The 17431-nt window shown below is 41.8% G+C and overlaps 1 protein-coding gene and 1 non-coding gene across 7 annotated transcripts in view; one reads left to right on the top strand and one right to left on the bottom strand.

Annotated features, from left to right (window-relative positions):
• The window catches only part of Rapgef2 (Rap guanine nucleotide exchange factor 2), a 224964-nt gene that overhangs the window by 160158 nt on the left and 47375 nt on the right, over positions 1-17431 (bottom strand). The window lies entirely within an intron of this gene.
• LOC111753643 (U6 spliceosomal RNA) lies at positions 14694-14800 on the top strand. Its single transcript, XR_002788432.1, has one exon. It is a non-coding gene; the product is annotated as a U6 spliceosomal RNA (small nuclear RNA).

Here is a 17431-nt window from a genome sequence, read left to right as displayed (position 1 = left end):
GTACACTTGTTTTATCAAACCAGTGAGGATTCTATCAAATACATCATTACCCTCTAAGTAATAGATACAGTGCAAAAGCCTGAAATGAAGATTGAAAGTCTGACAGAGCAGTTCATTCCTCCCTCACTCTTCCCTTCAAAATATCCGTGTTGATTCTGCATTCACTATTAGTATCCAGAATGAAACTTAAATTTTTAAAAGCTAAAAAAACCACACTGAGTACCTTCTCTTCTGTATCACTTTTTCCGTATGTCTTTTCTGAAAATCCTACGTCATTCAAGCATGCAGAGAACTACACATGACAGTCACTGGTAATACACACCCAGATCTCTAAGCTGCTAACACAACTCTGTCACTTCCAGCCCTTGCAGATGCACCAGTTCCCCTCCCTGGAGCCCTCCTCCTGATCCCCAAATCACCCACAGCCAGTCCTGCTTCTCTATGGTCACTGTGGGAAGATAGTCAAGTGCGTCTCTTGACCATTTTCTCAACTGGTTACTTACATAGCCTTTGGACATCTGATCCTTGCCCCTAAACTGAAAAACTCCCTTCTTCAAGATAACCAACAATAGTTTTAAAACAAAGACCTGCCTTCCCTTTTCCCCTGCGTTAGAGTTGAGGACTATAGTAGCATATAAAACAGCAAAAGTCCCTGTCCTTATTAAAAATGTTAGAAGCCTGGCATGTAAACTGGGCCCAACATGCAAGCTCACCAGGGCTGACAACCCACGGGGCCGGACAAGCAGCACAGAAGCCCTCAGGCAGGTGGCTGTGTTCAGCCAGTTCTGCCCCGGGGGCCCTGGGGCTGCAGCAGGCCTTCTTGCTAACCTACTCAGGGTTGGCCAGACCACCCCTTGCTTCAGACAGATCCTTCCCGTCCCTCCTCCCGTTAGAACTTGCAGTTTATGCTCAGTGAGATCTCTACCAATCACACCTACACTTTGACTCTTCTTACAAACCATCGTGGTCCCAGCCAACAGCTAACCATTTAAAGCTGCTGAAGTATAGCTGCAAATGCTAAAACCCACACCAAATTTCCTCCAAAGAACTAGTCATGCATACTCTTTAGATTTCTTCCCTGCCACTGCCAAAAGCACTGAGGAGGCTGCATGTCACTGCTCTTCCAATACAACCTCCCAGAAGTTCTCTCCAACCTGTTGCACCCTGCTCCAAGGGCATGGACAGTTTCCTCACAATCTCCTCTCTCATCACATAAAACTAAACAACAGACCAGGACAGTTTCCTGCCCTGCTGAAAAACACACAGGGGCACCGAATTTCAAACACTACCCAAGCATTCGCTGCTTCCCGACCTGTACCAAGGCCAGTTCCAGCTGTCCCCAAGCCACTCAGCTCTCGGCTCGCAGCACACTAGGGAAAGAGCTCTGTGTACATCCCTGCCCTCCGTCCTAAACAGGCCTGAGAAGCCCTCAGACTGACCACACCGCCACATCCTTCTCTAATCCTATAACATCTAAGTGCACCTTACTCACAAGGAGCTCCTCACAGTCCAATTTTTGTTGGGATTTTTTTGCCCATGGAAACAAGATGATACAGACAGACAGTCTGCTCCCAGAAAGGGGCTGTGGTAGATTCACTGCCAGTCATCTTGGAACCTACAGCTGAACTGGCTCAGCGTGGTCCTGGGTGTGGAAGGCCCACCTGAGGATTGCTGCCACCAGCATAAAAAGAGAACTGGAGGGAATCAGTGCTGCTGATTCTCCTGAGAAGCTTGTCCCGCTGGCTTTCCTGCTATGAACTCAGCTGTTACCATCATCAGAGAGCTTGGAACCTCACCGTTGCTGAGGATGGCTGTGGTTCTCTTGGGGGAGCTCTGCTCCTTACCTTGAGTGTTACTTCCTGGCTCCAGTGCAGACTCCTCAGCTGCACAGGTCCTTCATCCCACTGGTGCAGACTTTCTCACTTCCACGGCTGACTTCTGGGCCTTCCCAGTGCAGGTCCTTAATACAGACTCTAGTGAAACATTGTCGTGGGCTCTAGGCCTCCAGCCAGACTCATGAAGGACATTGCCATGGGCCTTAGGTCTTTAGCCAGAGTCATGCAGGACACTGCTGTGGGATCCAGGCCCTCAGCTGGATTCTTTCGGTCTTTAGTGCATGGACAGAGGCGTACTCTTCTGAATTTGACTTTTTGGGTGAATATTTTAAACAATCCTATAAATTATGTAATCTGCATTAAATACTTTCCCTCATAAACCCTGACTGTAACAGGAACCCCAATGGGTACTTCCTTGATCCCTGGGAAATGTCTGGAACTATAAGTTCCGACAATGTAGTGGCAGGAAGCTCTGTAACAAACAGTTAACTCCTGCAGTCTGACTGACGCTGGGCCCAGAGAGGTGGACAATGGAAAGGAGACTGAGATCTCACAGCAAAGGTGCCACCAACACATGTGCAATCAAGATGCCACCCCACGCTGGGCAGCAAGGGGTCCTCCGGGCCCACAGCCAGCACCTCTAAGCACCGTGTTCAGTTTGATTAATGCCTTTGCCCTGTCTTCACGAAATGAAAGTACCTGTTTCTACTCTCACTCTGATAGGAATTCCTCACTGATAACCTAATTTCAAAAACCTTTACGCTGCAGATATGGTAGACCATGCCTGTTATCCCAACTCTGGGGAGGCTCAAGCAGGAAGGGAGAAGGTTCAAGGTCAGTCCAGACCACACAGCAAATTCAATGGTGGCCTGGATTATGTAGCCAGACCCTATTTCAAAAAGTAAATAAACAAGTAAGACAAAACAAGAAAGATCTGTAATCCCTATAAACACATACCAGTGATTGTGTGTCTGTCAATTCGATTTTTTAAAAAATAAAACCTCCAAGCAGAGACAGGACACATTTAATTCTGTTTATGCATATACACAGATGTTATGCAGTCACCACCTAATAGATATGTGTTTTCTTTGTTACATAGGTGCTCGCACAAAAGTGACAGAAAAAATTAAAGCTGTGCACCACTGGCCCATTTTCACGTTATACCTGATGTGCATTATTTTAAACAGGACCCATGTCTGACGAGTCATTTAATTAATATCAAAAAGCAGTGCCTTGAGAACCAATAATACTCAACAAAACAGCTGGAAATCTAGTATCAGAGGTATCTACTCACACCTGGTTTTATTTAACTGATGTCATACTAAATAAACGTATCCCAAAGACCTTTTCCTCTCCTTAAAAAAAAGAAAAAAAAATCCTTCAAAAAGCAGAGAAGGCTTTGTGCAAGATTAAGTTTCCTGAATATATTCCGATACTAAAGAGTGTCAGGATGAATAAACTATTGGAGATTTTTTGTTTCTGTGTCCCTGTTGTTTTTTATTTTTCTTTAGAATAATACAAAATTTGCGAATGGTACCAAATCACAAAATAGACTGGATATCCACTATTTTTATGATCCTCGCATTCAGTTTACTGCTTTCATGCGGTGCTTGTTTTATTGTTTTCACAGAGATGTTATGTCTCAATGCTTGGTAATGCATCAAACCCATTGTTTCAAGTCCTTATTGAAGCCATTTTACTGTATGGCTTCACTCAAATTACACAAAAGATAACTACAAACTGTACGCTAAGCATTGTGCTGGGTGTTCTACATCTCTTACCCTAATTTTCACAACAATCCCACATGTAGATAATTGATATCTAACAACCAAGAGCAAGGGCAAGAAGGTATGAAGGCAGTTTCTAAACTGCTAAAAACACACTCAAGCACACAAGCCAACTCCATAATAAACAAGGTTGCTACTGTAGATGTAACTGTGTAACTGCTACAGTGGGACTTCCAAATCCCAAGTAGAGCAATTAGTCCTGATTTATTTCACCTGATTATCTTAAAACTCACCTCTGCAAGATGACTAACATTAAGGTCATGCTCAGCAGCAGTTCAGAATAAAAACAAAGCCAATCGTACTTTATACAAATTTTTGTCATTTATAAACTATTAAATACCTAAGGGAAAAACCAACTTGGCACTAACTACACTAAAATACACTCACAGTCTTCAGAGCCCCAAATTCTAAGTCCGACTCGAGCCTCACAGCATCCAGACTCAGGCCAGGCCTGCACCGTCATGCACCTCTGCTGCTTCTCAGGGTCTCTTGACTTTCCAAAGCGCTTTCCCAGCATCTCCCAAAACTGTACAGCCTTAGCACGGACAGAGCCCGCAAGGAACACGTGTTAAACCAATGAATCAAACCTTCTTGTAAAGTACTGGAAAAAGTAACCCTGAATCTTTAAGCCTCCCAAATTACTTACACAAAGTAACTAAACATCAAACACCCTTGGCATGTCTTACTTCCACTGATCTGACTTAATGCATGGTTTTTACACAGAATGAACATTTTTAATCAAATCTTTTGTTTCTACAAAGTCCAAATTACTTTCTGCATTAAATGTTTCTTAATGAGTTTACGTTTCAAATGCCACCTTGTATATTCCCTGAGCTTTTACAATGTTTCCATTATTCTATCAACAGAACTTCCCCAAATAAATTCATCTAATTATCTAAGCACTCTGTTTATTCAACACTTGGAGTTTATACCTCACAAATAAAATACTGACTCCGTGATTACATCTCATGTAAAAAACACAAAGTTACTCCAAGAAAACTTCTGTCACAAGTGCCACAATTACATAAATCTGTCAACTAGGTAAAATGAGCATATACCACAAGGCTGGAGTAGGACTAACCATTCTCTATACATAAAATAACTGAACCATACATATATACTCCAGAACTCTCATCTTTTAGCAGGGATAAATACCCAATAGCTATCTTTTCTTGAACTGCATGGCACAAAATCAAAACAAAGAAAAAGTAGCACTCCTTACACAGTCCAGTGTGAAGTACACAGTTTCCATCAGGAACAGACATTTGGAAGTAAGAGAAAAGAAGATTCTAGATTATGTTCACTGCCTAAATTCCTTCTATCCTGGCGCTGCCTGGTGGAGAAAAAGTATTAAAGAGATAACAGCAGAAACTGAAGCATGCATTCTAACTCCACTCTGCAGGTGGGCAAGGACGGGAGGTGAGGCGAGGCCACTTGCCTGCTCCTACAGCTATCCAGGCTGGGGACCACACATCTGGAAACAGTGCCTACGCCAGCATCAACCCACAGGGCAGCATTGAAATCTTCTAAGACCACCAGAAAACCTGCAGGCAACAGCCCTTCTACAATGTTTTAAACTTTGAGACACAGTGTCAGTAAGGCACCAAGTCCGCCAGGCTTCGCCCAAACTTGCAGTCCTCCTGCTTCAGCCTCCCTGAGTGCTGGCATTACAGCAGTATGCCAATGCACTGACTTTTTATGTTTGTTTAGTCTTGGTCTTTTGGTTGTGCTGGGGACTGAGTGTGAAGCTGCATACACACTAGGCAAATTTTTTAATGCTAAACTACAGGCCCCCAATACTTTTATCTTTGAGATAAGGTCTCATTAAATTGCTAAAGCTGGCCTCAAACTTGCAATTCTCCTGCCTCGGTCTCTCAAATCACTGGAACTGCAGTTATATGCACTGTGCAACAAACATGTCAGGTAGAAAGATGTAAGAGCGTGTATGCGTTTCTCACATGGAAAACAACCTCCTGATGACTAGTATATCACAGCAAGTTCTCAACATACAGATTCCTGGGTTTTTAGTAACATTTGTTAGAGATGCCTTATAAATCAGAGCAGCCTGTAAGGTTTGCAGTCATTTGTATGTGCTGTTCTCAGTATTTTTCTCTCTAGAATTTTAGAATGTATGCTCAAAAAGATTTTAAAAGCTTAGACTATATCTAGGGGATCATCAAAATTACCAGAGCTTAAAAAAAAAGCCTAAACCCTATTAAAAGCAACCATTAGATTCTGGGAAGGTATCAACATTCCTGATGTATTTATCAAACCTAACCACACCACGGGTCCAAATTTCCATTAAGATGAGCAATTATTTAAGGCTATGAATAACAAATATCACATCTGCCATCATGATCTAAATGATTTCTCCAAAGAATAGTTTCACAGAAAGCAAAATTAAGTGAAATTCATCCACACATCTCCACATAGGGAAAAGCTAAACCGCAAACTGCATCAAGAGTCGAACCCTGCGTCTCCTGGGGCCTCTGTAAGCAGCAGTGCTGTGCTAAAGCTGAAGGAGTCTTTCTTCACATCTTCTACGAACGTACATGAAGCAAACATCTCTTGCCATTGGCCCCAAACTATGATAGATCCTTGTGTTATGACTGAAATCTTAAAAATCAGGAAGAGACGGTTTGAGGCTTGGTTCTAGCATTTACTAGCCATTTGTTCTTGACCAAGTACAAAGAAATCTTCTTACCCATAAAATGAGGTAAAACAGCACTGTGCATAGGACAGAATAAGAAAACACACAAAGTATAAAGCACAGTGCCTATATTTCCCGAATTAGCTACTGCTAATGTCATACAAAAGTACCACTACCAGTTACTAAGAGGGGAGACTCAACAGGTAAATGATACATTTCTTAAAACAAGATTTTAAAACGAGAAAACACATGCCTTTTATACACCATATACTTTCTCAAAGTCTTTGTACAACTAGACTGTTAATGTAATATTGACAAACACCAGTCTCTTGAGGAAATAATCCCATTAGACTGAAAGCCACATAAGTGTGTAGTTCACGGATTCAGCATCACAATTCACACCTAGGAATCAAGGTTAGATCTCCTGTTACAGATAATGAAAACGTATACTTTCCCACAGGGCCATTCGGGCTCCTCTGAGCAGAGAAAAAGGATGCAGCTGCTTCCACCTAGAAAAGGATGCTGCCATATGAGCAAAGAACACTATTGTTTGCTCACATTTATAATTAAGAGTTGCAGAATACTTAGATTCTGCTAATTAAAGAAAACAAAAATTAGTAAAGCCATATGAAAGTGCCTTAAAGGTAAAATGAACACAAAATGAAACGTATGTAGTTTCACTACACACATATCCTTTTGAAGTACCACAGACCACTGTAATTTCAAAGACTACAAGACAGAGTGACACTGAAATTTAATCTGCTATACTATCTACATTTAAGCTGCTCTGATATCTACATAAATTATATGAGTAAATGTTTTGTGGTCAAACCTGATTCAGAAATATCATTTAAAATTAAGGACCTCTTTCAACAATGAAAACATTATTGTGTGCAGTTTTCTTGGCACTATCTATAGATTGACCTCCTTAGAAACACTAAAATCGAAAGAAAAGAATTTCCCAGAATCAGGCAACATATTTTCCCAAGAGAATAATGCAGTAATGCCTGGTCATATCTTCCATACCATGCAAGCTGAGTGTGTCTGCCTGCAAACCAGAAGAGGCACAGGTAAACACATAGAGCGGCAAGATCCAGGAAAAAGCTGAGGCGACTGCCATGACAGGCACTACAAACCACCATTGAGGTGCAGAAAGTCACAACCAAGAGGAAGCAGGCAGCTGCCAGCCCCCGCCGAAATCCAGACTCTTCACCGTCACAAGCCTCTGCGAGAGAATCTCAGTCCCCTCAGCTTGACTTTCACAGCTGTAACAGGAAGCACCCACACTGCACACAACTGCTGTGAGACCCAAGAGAGAAGGTATACCAGGCCTGTGACACCGGCCACTGCACAGCCACTGCTGTCCTTTCACACTGAAGGAAGAAGGGCAGCAATCAGACTGCAAAAAAGCCAAACAAAACTGTACTTGAGTAAGACCTTCCAGCAAAATGGTCATGTCAATTTCTCATTGCTTCAAGTTCCTGAATCCTATTTAGGAAATTTCGTTCTTCTACCAGTAAGAGGCCACTAGTATCTCACAAAGTGAGTAAATTACAAAGACTTACAGTCTGGACGACAGCTCAGAGACAGAACGCTTGCTTATCGTGTATATGGCCCAGGGCTTAATACCCACCACCAAAACCAACTCAGACTTGTGTGCTTTCTCCAAAACAAAACAAAATGAACACACTTGAGGGGGGAGGGGGCCCTGGGGAACAAACCCAGGGACCCACAGGCAAGGTAGATAGGCTACACAGCACGGCAACTCACTCAGCTTCTCAGAGGCTTGGGCGCCGCCCCTGAATGCATGACCACGGCCAGCCATTGCTGTTTTTGCACTGCAGAGTTCCTGGCAATCACCACTTCTCTCCCCTCCACAGGAAAAGAGCACATTTGCACAAAATGTTCAGCAGAGAACTTGTAAATGGCAGATGTCAGCTACTTGAAGAAAGATTTGGGTAGCAAACTATGAAATGACTTCTGGTAACTTTAAATGCTCTCAACAAAAATGATTTAGATACAGCCCAGAAAGATGAGAGATTAAAGGTAATTTTGAAGTCCTGCCAGACCCAGGACACAAAGAGAGAACTAAAGAGAAAGACCACGCCTGTCTTTACTTTTTGCTCCAATACCACACCTTTATCTCTATGTATACCTAAGTAAGAATGTCTTCCCACATAAGGAAAATATGGAAAGACAGAGGACCACTGGCCTGCCATTCCTGAAGGTACTGCGGGGCAGGGGTTGAAGCTGGAGGACAATAAAGCATTTTTTCCCCTCGCTTTGAACAAAATGCAATGCAAATATGCTCAAAATTAAAAATCATTAAACAGTCATATTCTTTAAGAGGTAACAATTTTAAGCACTTACTACAACTCCAAAATGCCTAATCAAACAAGTCTTTTAAACACCTCACTGGGGAACTGAACTCCTGGAAGTCCACCTGAAAGGCCTGGCCACAGGTGCAGAGCTCGGCAGTTTCTGCAGCTGCCTTGCCTGTTACCTGCCTGGGTCCACACACCCCCACTCCAAAGTGGCCCCAGCCAGCCTTCCCGCTGCTGCCTCATAACAAGCACAGAGGGAAGAGGGCAGGAGTCTTTCACCAGCGCAAGGGACCATCACCGGAGCAGGGCACCCCTTCCTTGGACAAGGGGAGTCTGGCAGCAGAGTTATGCCGGGCTCCTTGCTAAAGGAGAAAAAGACAACTTCCTGCCAAGCACAGGGTGGAAGATTCAAAACTATCATCTCATGAGTTTTCCTTCCATCCTGAAGAACAGAACCAGTGAAGAATTTCTTTTCACAGAAGTAGATTACAGACACCCAAGTGCAACAGATCTCCTAGTCTTCAAAAAGACATTCACCATGGCTACCACATACAGTCAAATCAAAGGTATTCCTTTAAAACCCTAGTGGTCACTTTAAAAAGTCCTAAATTCATGAGTCCCACACAAGATAGTAAAGAATGCAATAAGCACATCCCAAGGGTCACCCACAATGACAACATGAACTGCAGTGCCCGCTCTCCCTTCGCTCAATGACAACCTGCCTAGCTGGCTTTCATGCTCACTCAGCAGAGATCTGAGTCTCATGGTTAATCACATCTGCATATGCTCACCAATACTTAAAACCTGTGGACGATCTCTGAAGAAAGTGCCACTGGGCAATAACCCTTTTTCCCCTTAATTGGGCAGTGCAAAAATCCTGACTGGCAACTGTAAACATTCAGTGAACCAAACTGCATGCCAAGTGAAAGAAGGTTCCTGAACAGACCTTGTACAGTGCAAATTCCTGGGCTCTCACCTACCGGGCTAAACCAAACCATTAATTCTATCTGCTCACCAGTCTCCTTCTCAAGTAATTCTCAGTCAAGTGAGTCTGACACAGACGTAGGGATCACTGGATTCCTACATGTGCAACTGCACTGCTTGCCAAAAGTACATCATTTCACTGGGCTTGCTAGTAGGACGTTAGATGACACTGCACTACCAGGATTTTTATTTTTCAGATAGGATATTAAAACCATGGTATTTTTTGTTACAGTAAGTCAGTTTTACAGCTATCACGAAGCAACATAATTATCCAAGGACGCAATAAGACAGCTAAAGGGAGAAAGTTAACATAAGGCATAATAATGATTACAGAAGCTCTGAGAGCTGAGTTCTGGGGAAAATGTATATAAATATTTGTTATTTATTTTAAGAAAATAGATAACTGGAACATGGGGCTTACTGGTAAATTGTCTGACTTGGAAGGTGAAAGCTTACATCTGAATCTCAGTTCTCTCATGAAGAACTTCTGTGAGCCTTGTTTATAAAAAGGGATGTCTTGGTTACTTTTCTCATATTGCTGGGACAAAATACCCAACACCCAAAATGAAGAAAGGTTTATTTAGCTCACAGTTTGTGGAGGTTTCAGACCATAATCAGCTGGCTTCAAGGCAGGGTGGCATGGCACTGGGGCAACACTTCAAGGCAGCAGCCAGCAAAAGCACCAGAGCAAAACAGGGAGGAGAGCACAGCATCTTCCCACACACCTTTATATTGTACACACATCCCTACTTCCAGAGAGTGTAGCACTTACAAAATCTTCTTGTCCTCCTTTTATACAGGATGAAGATGTTTACAAAGAACCCTGGCTCCCTGCTGAGTCTCTTAGTTAAACTTCTAAACCTGCTCAAGCTGACACAATGTATCAACCCTAACAACTGGTAATCATTTCATGGTTTTATCATTAGGACAAATGGGTGTAGTACTAAGTAACTAACAGATCTGAGCATTTACCTTGTATTAGACATGATTTTCCACCTAAATTATTTGTATCATATATTTACATCAAGAATGTTCTGGCTTTATAATTTTTCCTAGCTCTACCCAACTCTTCCCAAGTTTCTAAACTAAAACGTAGCCATCATCCAAGTTCAGTAAATGAATTCAACCCCATCAAACTCAGAGTCCAAATTCAACTGACAGATTTATTAGTTCAAATTCATAAAAGCCATTTACTTGAAAAGAATTCTTCTCAATTCTTGCAACAATCTTTTTTTTTTTTTTTTTTTGTCTTTTCATTTTTATCGGTACCAGGGATCGAACTCACAACCGCCTGCTTGCAAGGCAGGTGCTTATGCCGCTGAGCTAAATCCCCAGCCCCTTCTTGCAACAATCTTATGAGGCAGCTTCTTTCACTGCTCCGTTTGCAGATACAACAGTGAGTTCATGAAGATCCACAACCGCAGACTGCATAGCTTGTAGAGTACAGAGATGTCCAGCTTCTCCTCTTTCCTTCTGGTTGCTGCAGTACAAGGGATGGAACCCAGGACCTTAGCACTGAGCCACAGGCCCAGCCCTTCCTTTGTTTTTTATTCTGAAACAAGGTTCATTAATCACCATATAAACCACATCTTCCAACATTAAATAGCCAAAATAAGTATTAGTGCTTTCCTCCCAACCTCTACTAATTCTCTACACTAGATGGGAAACAGATTTTAGGCTTCCAGTTAGGTCTCACACACACTCTTCTCCCACCACATGAATCGAACTGTCCCAGCAACCACTCACCGCTTATCCCATGAGGTCATTCAACAGTACCCTGGTATGTATGCTCTGCCAAGTGCTTTTTTAATCCTAATGTAAGCCTGATGTTTGGGGTAATAGTTCTTTCTGCTCATGTTACCTATCCTTCACTGTTAACAATTATAATTTATATTTATTTATAATACACTCACCATTTGAGCTAGGGATTTAAACTGGACTACTGTAATGACTTTACCTAAAGAGAAAACAGTGACAATCCAAGAGCAAACCAAATCGGCCACCTGTCCTCACTCTCTGATAGTGATGAGGATGGCAGCTGGGAGACTGGGAGTGCGGCACAGTGGCAGGGCCCAGTCCCAGTTTCACCCTCCATGCAGCAGAAAACACAGCAGCAGATCACGAATGACAGAACCCAGGCACTGAGCCAGGGCAGTAACAGCTGCCTTTCATCTTAGAATTTGGCAGAGTTAGGTGAAGCTAAGAAAGAGAAACTATAGACAAGAAAATAGCTCAACTTGATGATACAAATTGTTGACTGCATAACAAATGTGAATCCTTCCTTTTGTTTTAATTTAAAGCACTTTTCTCAAGGGCTTCAAAGCAAGGAAATACAAAGGGACTCTTCTTCGAAGCAGCTTAAAGCTCACTTAGATTTTGTACTAATATACATGACAAACAAAATAAGCAGTTTTGCAAGGTCACACATGCTCTACTTTAAAAATGAATCATGACCAGGGATATAGGTCAGTGGGACAGCATCTGCCTGGCAAGCACAAGGCCCTGAGTTTGATTCCCAGTACCCAAAATAACAACAATAATAGTAATAATAATCAACCAGGCCTGAGTATGTGGCTCAGTGGCAAAGCATGTGCCTAATATGCATGAGGTTGTGGGTTCAATTCCCAGCGCCACCAGCAAAAAAAAAAAAAAAAAGAAAGAAAGAAAAAAAAGGAGTCCACCTTGAAGCAAACATAAGGACACACACACACTAATTAACTATGCCACAGCTCTGCCAAGCACTACACAACTGGAAATACTGCCCAAACTAATTCCAGGAAATTCTCCTAATCCAAACAGTGAATTGATTCAGAGAAGAGACAACAGAATAACACCCAATACGGGCTGACCAGAAAAACAGATAACGTCACTTATGTTCCCTACCTGGAAACATCTTACAAAGAAGCAAGGAATATATTTTCTTGTTTCTCACCTGAAAGTTATTACTTTAAGTAATTTCTAGAATCAAGTCCTGAGAACCTGAAAGATCACCAGTTCCCTCTGCCCCCAATCTCCAAACATGTCTAAGACTGCCTAAGCAAGAGATCTCCAAATCCTAAAATCTCGAGTTAGTGCTGGTCCTGCCTGCTAGCTCTCTTCAGAACCAATGACCCTGAAACACCCAAATGGCCACTGCTAACCAATAGATTTTTCTTAAGAGTTTAAGGCAGGCACCAGTTTCTGAGCAATCTACAGTAAAAACAAAGAGAAAGCAAAGGCAACGTGAGGGAAGCAGTGATTGTAATGTGAGTTCAACAGCAAAAGTTTGCCCTCTCAAGAACAAAGAGTACCTTAGGAGAGAAAGGGCTTCCAAGAAGACTGCAGGCAGGCAAGGGAGGCAGGCAGGCCATGGGCCTCCCCCGCCCGCTTCCTGAAGGCCTGGGCACTGCTGCAGGGAGCATGACCCAGGACGTCTCCCCACCACTTCATCAGGGGACTGCGGCCTGCCTGCTTCCTCACTGACGATCTCCCAATTAGGAAGAGACAATCTGCCATTCACTTAAAATTATTCTGCCAACGTATTAGTGCTTTCAGAATCACAAAATGCTAGATCTAGAGAAGTCCTCAGGTATGTACCCTAACTCAACTTTATAAGAAACTAAAGTCTAAAGAAGTTCAACTCATTAAACATCAGTTAATCAAGGCAAAAATTTTTAGACTACAACATAGAAACATGATTATAGCCCTTTTATTTACTCAAATACTAATTAAGCAGCCACTATGTATCATGCCAAGCACTGAGGTATGTGTATGTTCTAACGTAAATGTAGCTAACTCTTGGTTGCATTTAAAATACCTTTTACTCACAAACTTGTACAGTATTTCCTAGAATAACCCACCATGTCATTCTAAGGACTGGACAGTTTCTCAACAAACTTCCTGTTCTGATTTTGGGAAACTGGGTGGCTGAGCAGTAAGGGTCATTACACAGGCAAGAAAACTCTAGCCTCCAGCGCTGGTGACATGCAACTCACCTCAGCCATCATGACCAGTCCAGCTAAAGAAAGAACCTTAACCCCATAACTCGGACAGCTACATTAAAAGACACACCATGCCTGCGGATTCTGTGTAATTTCTGTATCCTCAAAACAGAAACTATTATCCAGGCTGGGCCTCACTCCTCGTCCATAGGCTGAGAAAAAATGTTAACAGAGGTTTTCAAACTTGCCTGTACCTTGGGCGCCCCTGGGAAGCCCTCTCCTGGCCAGCGTACTGGGGTGAAACTCAGGTGCGCCCCACTGTGCTCCATGCAGCAGAGCACCCACGCGGCAGAGCTATCCTCACTGCGCTCAGCAGAGGAAGAACTCCCAGGACGCACACACAGTCCAGGGAACCAGGGGACACACACTCTCAGTCCAGCTCCTGAACATTCGTCAACTCTTGTCCACTGCACCAGCAGTTCTGATGCTGACAAGGGCCAGGAATAGAATTACCTTGTCCACTGAAGACAAGTAAGAGACCAAAGGGATAAAAGAAACAATATAAAAACGTGGACAAAGTAAATGGTATACAGCAAGTACTCGAATAGTCACAAAGCTCAGAAAACCTCAAAGAAATAGAACACAATCAGACAAAAACACACTTAAGGTGTGGGCCACACATAAAATTAACCATAAATGCCCGAGTTCACTGCACAGTAACCCTGGGCTTCTCTAATCTGCTCCTGCCAATGCCCTCAGAGCACACGGAGCCCAGGATGCCTTGCCCACAGCCCGCCTCTGTGTTTCCTCCCAGAACAGACCCAGAATCAAAAGCCTTTTTACAGAAGGCTGCCAGCCGCCTTCGAAAGACGCCCAGCACCTGTCCAGGCCTTCACTGTGAACTCCTGTTACTCCACAGTGACCTCCCTACCCCCAGAGCACTGAAGAAGACAATGGTGACCAGCAAACTACGTCGCGTGCTTTACAGCTACTAGGTAACCAACTCCTAACACTGAGTCACAAAAATGACATAGCTGATTCTGTGCTAACATGAGCTTTGGCTCACAGAATGAAACATTACAGTCAACAACTAAATCACCTCAGAATGACAACGCGGTCAGCCGCGAGGCAGATAAAAGTCACCATAACAGCTCTCAGAAGATACAGATGTGTTTCATTATTAAGCAACCCTAGTGCTCGCTTCGGCAGCACATATACTAAAATTGGAACGATACAGAGAAGATTAGCATGACCCCTGCGCAAGGATGACATGCAAATTCGTGAAGCGTTCCATATTTTTATAGATGGTGCAATACGATACTTCCATGACAAAGAACAGCTGAAGAACTTCATGAACACCAAACCAACCCTGCAAAAAATATTGAAAGACAGTTTAGATACACAAAGGAAAAAAACCACTAAGCAAAGCAAATAATTAAACAGAACAGAAAGATAAAGATGCAACAGCAGAGAGATAACATTCCTACAATTAACCAGCATTTAACAGTAATAACCATTAATGTAAATGGTCTCAATGCACCAATCAAAAGAAACAGACTAGCAGAATGGATCAAGAAACAAAATCCAACCATATGCTGTTTACAGGAAACCCATCTAACCCAGAAGGATACTCACAGACTGAAAGTCAAAGGATGGAAAACAATTCTTCATGCAGCAGGAATCCAAAAAAAGGCAGGAGTAGCCATTCTGTTTGCAGACAACGTGAACTTTAAACCAACAATGACCATAAAGGACAAAGAAGGTCACTACATACTCGTAAGGGGAAAACTCCAAGAGGAAGAGATAACTATCTTAAATATATATGCACCAAACTCCAGAGCACCCAGTTATATAAAACAATTATTAACAGAAATGAAAACTCAAATTATCAGTAACACAATTGTAACAGGAGACCTTAATACACCACTGACACCAAGGGACAGATCAACCAGACAGAAAATGAGCAAAGAAATAACACAACTGAATCACACCTGTGAACAAATGGGTTTGATACACATATACAGAATGTTCCACCCAACAACATCAGAATACACATTCTTTTCAGCAGTACATGGATCATTTTCTAAAATAGACCATATATTAGCTCACAGAACATATTTAAGCAAATGCAAAAGCATTGAAATCATCCCTTGCATATTATCGGATCATAGCGCTCTGAAATTAGAAATTAATGACAAAAGATACTGCAAAAATTCCGCAAACACATGGAAACTAAATAACACACTCTTGAGTAATCAGTGGGTCACAGAAGAAATTAAAGAAGAAATTAAACAATACCTAAAAGAAAATGAAAATGCAGATACAACTTACCGGAATCTGTGGGATGCAATGAAAGCCGTTCTGAGAGGAAAATTTATTGCACTGAGTTCCCACATCAGGAAAACAGAACGAATACAAATAAACAACTTGATACTACACCTCAAACAGCTAGAAAAAGAAGAGCAAGTCAAGCCCAAAGCCAAAAGAAGAGAGGAAATTATAAAAATCAGAGCAGAAATCAATGCAATAGAGACTAAGAAAACAATCCAAAGAATCAACGAATCAAAGAGTTGGTTCTTTGAAAGAATAAATAAAATCGATAAGCCCCTAGCCAACCTTATTTAAAAAAGGGAAGAAAAAGCTCAAATTCATGCAATAAGAAATGAAAAAGGAGAAATCACTACAGACCCAATAGAAATACAGAGGATCATCAACACCTATTTCGAAAACCTCTACTCTCAAAAGTTTGATAACACAGAAGAAATAGACAGATTCTTAGAAGCATATGAAGTACCAAAGCTAGATCAAGAGGATATAAAACTGTTGAATAACCCAATCTCTGCTAATGAACTTGAAAATGTAATTAAGGCCTTACCCACCAAGAAGAGCCCAGGCCCAGATGGATTCACTGCAGAATTCTACAAGAAATATAAAGAAGACCTAATGCCGACACTCCTCAAACTATTCAATGAAACTGAAAGGGAAGCAATCCTTCCTAAGTCATTCCTGGAAGCAAATATTACTCTAGTACCAAAACCTGAGAAAGACCCAACTATAAAAGAGAACTATAGACCGATCTCCCTAATGAACACAGATGCAAAAATCCTCAATAAAATATTGGCAAATAGGATCCAGCAAATCATCAAGAAGATCATACACCATGACCAAGTGGGATTCATCCCAGGAATGCAAGGATGGTTCAACATACGCAAATCAATAAATGTAATCCACCATATCAATAAAGCCAAAAATAAGAATCACATGATCATTTCTATAGATGCAGAAAAAGCCTTCGATAAGGTCCAACACTTATTCATGATAAGAACGTTACAGAAAATTGGAATAAATGGTCTTTACCTCAATATAATAAAGGCCATTTATGACAAACCAACAGCCAGCATCATACTAAATGGCCAAAAATTGAAAGCCTTTACTTTAAAATCGGGCACAAGACAAGGATGTCCTTTATCACCACTCCTATTTAATATAGTACTGGAAGTACTAGCCAGAGCAATTAGGCAAGAAAGAGAAATAAAAGGGGTAAAGATAGGAAAAGAAGAAGTTAAATTATCATTGTTTGCAGATGACATGATACTCTACATAGAAGACCCCCTAAACTCCATTGAAATACTCTTAGATACAATAAATAAATTCAGTAATGTGGCTGGATACAAAATCAATACTCAGAAATCAATAGCATTCCTATACACGAACAACAAAATTACAGAGAGGGAAATAAGAGAAACTGGACTATTCACATTGGCAAGCAAAAAAATGAAATATTTAGGAATTACTCTTACGAAAGAAGTGAAAGACTTATACAGTGAAAATTATAATGCACTGAAAAAGGAAATTGAAGATGATCTCAGAAAATGGAAAGACATCCCTTGCTCATGGATAGGAAGAACAAATATTGTGAAAATGGCCATTC

This window comes from Cavia porcellus, unplaced genomic scaffold, assembly GCF_034190915.1.
Source record: "Cavia porcellus strain 051 isolate PalLab524CR breed Dunkin Hartley unplaced genomic scaffold, mCavPor4.1 scaffold_14, whole genome shotgun sequence".
Lineage (NCBI taxonomy): Eukaryota > Metazoa > Chordata > Mammalia > Rodentia > Caviidae > Cavia > Cavia porcellus.
This window is presented reverse-complemented; position numbering and strand designations above follow the sequence as displayed.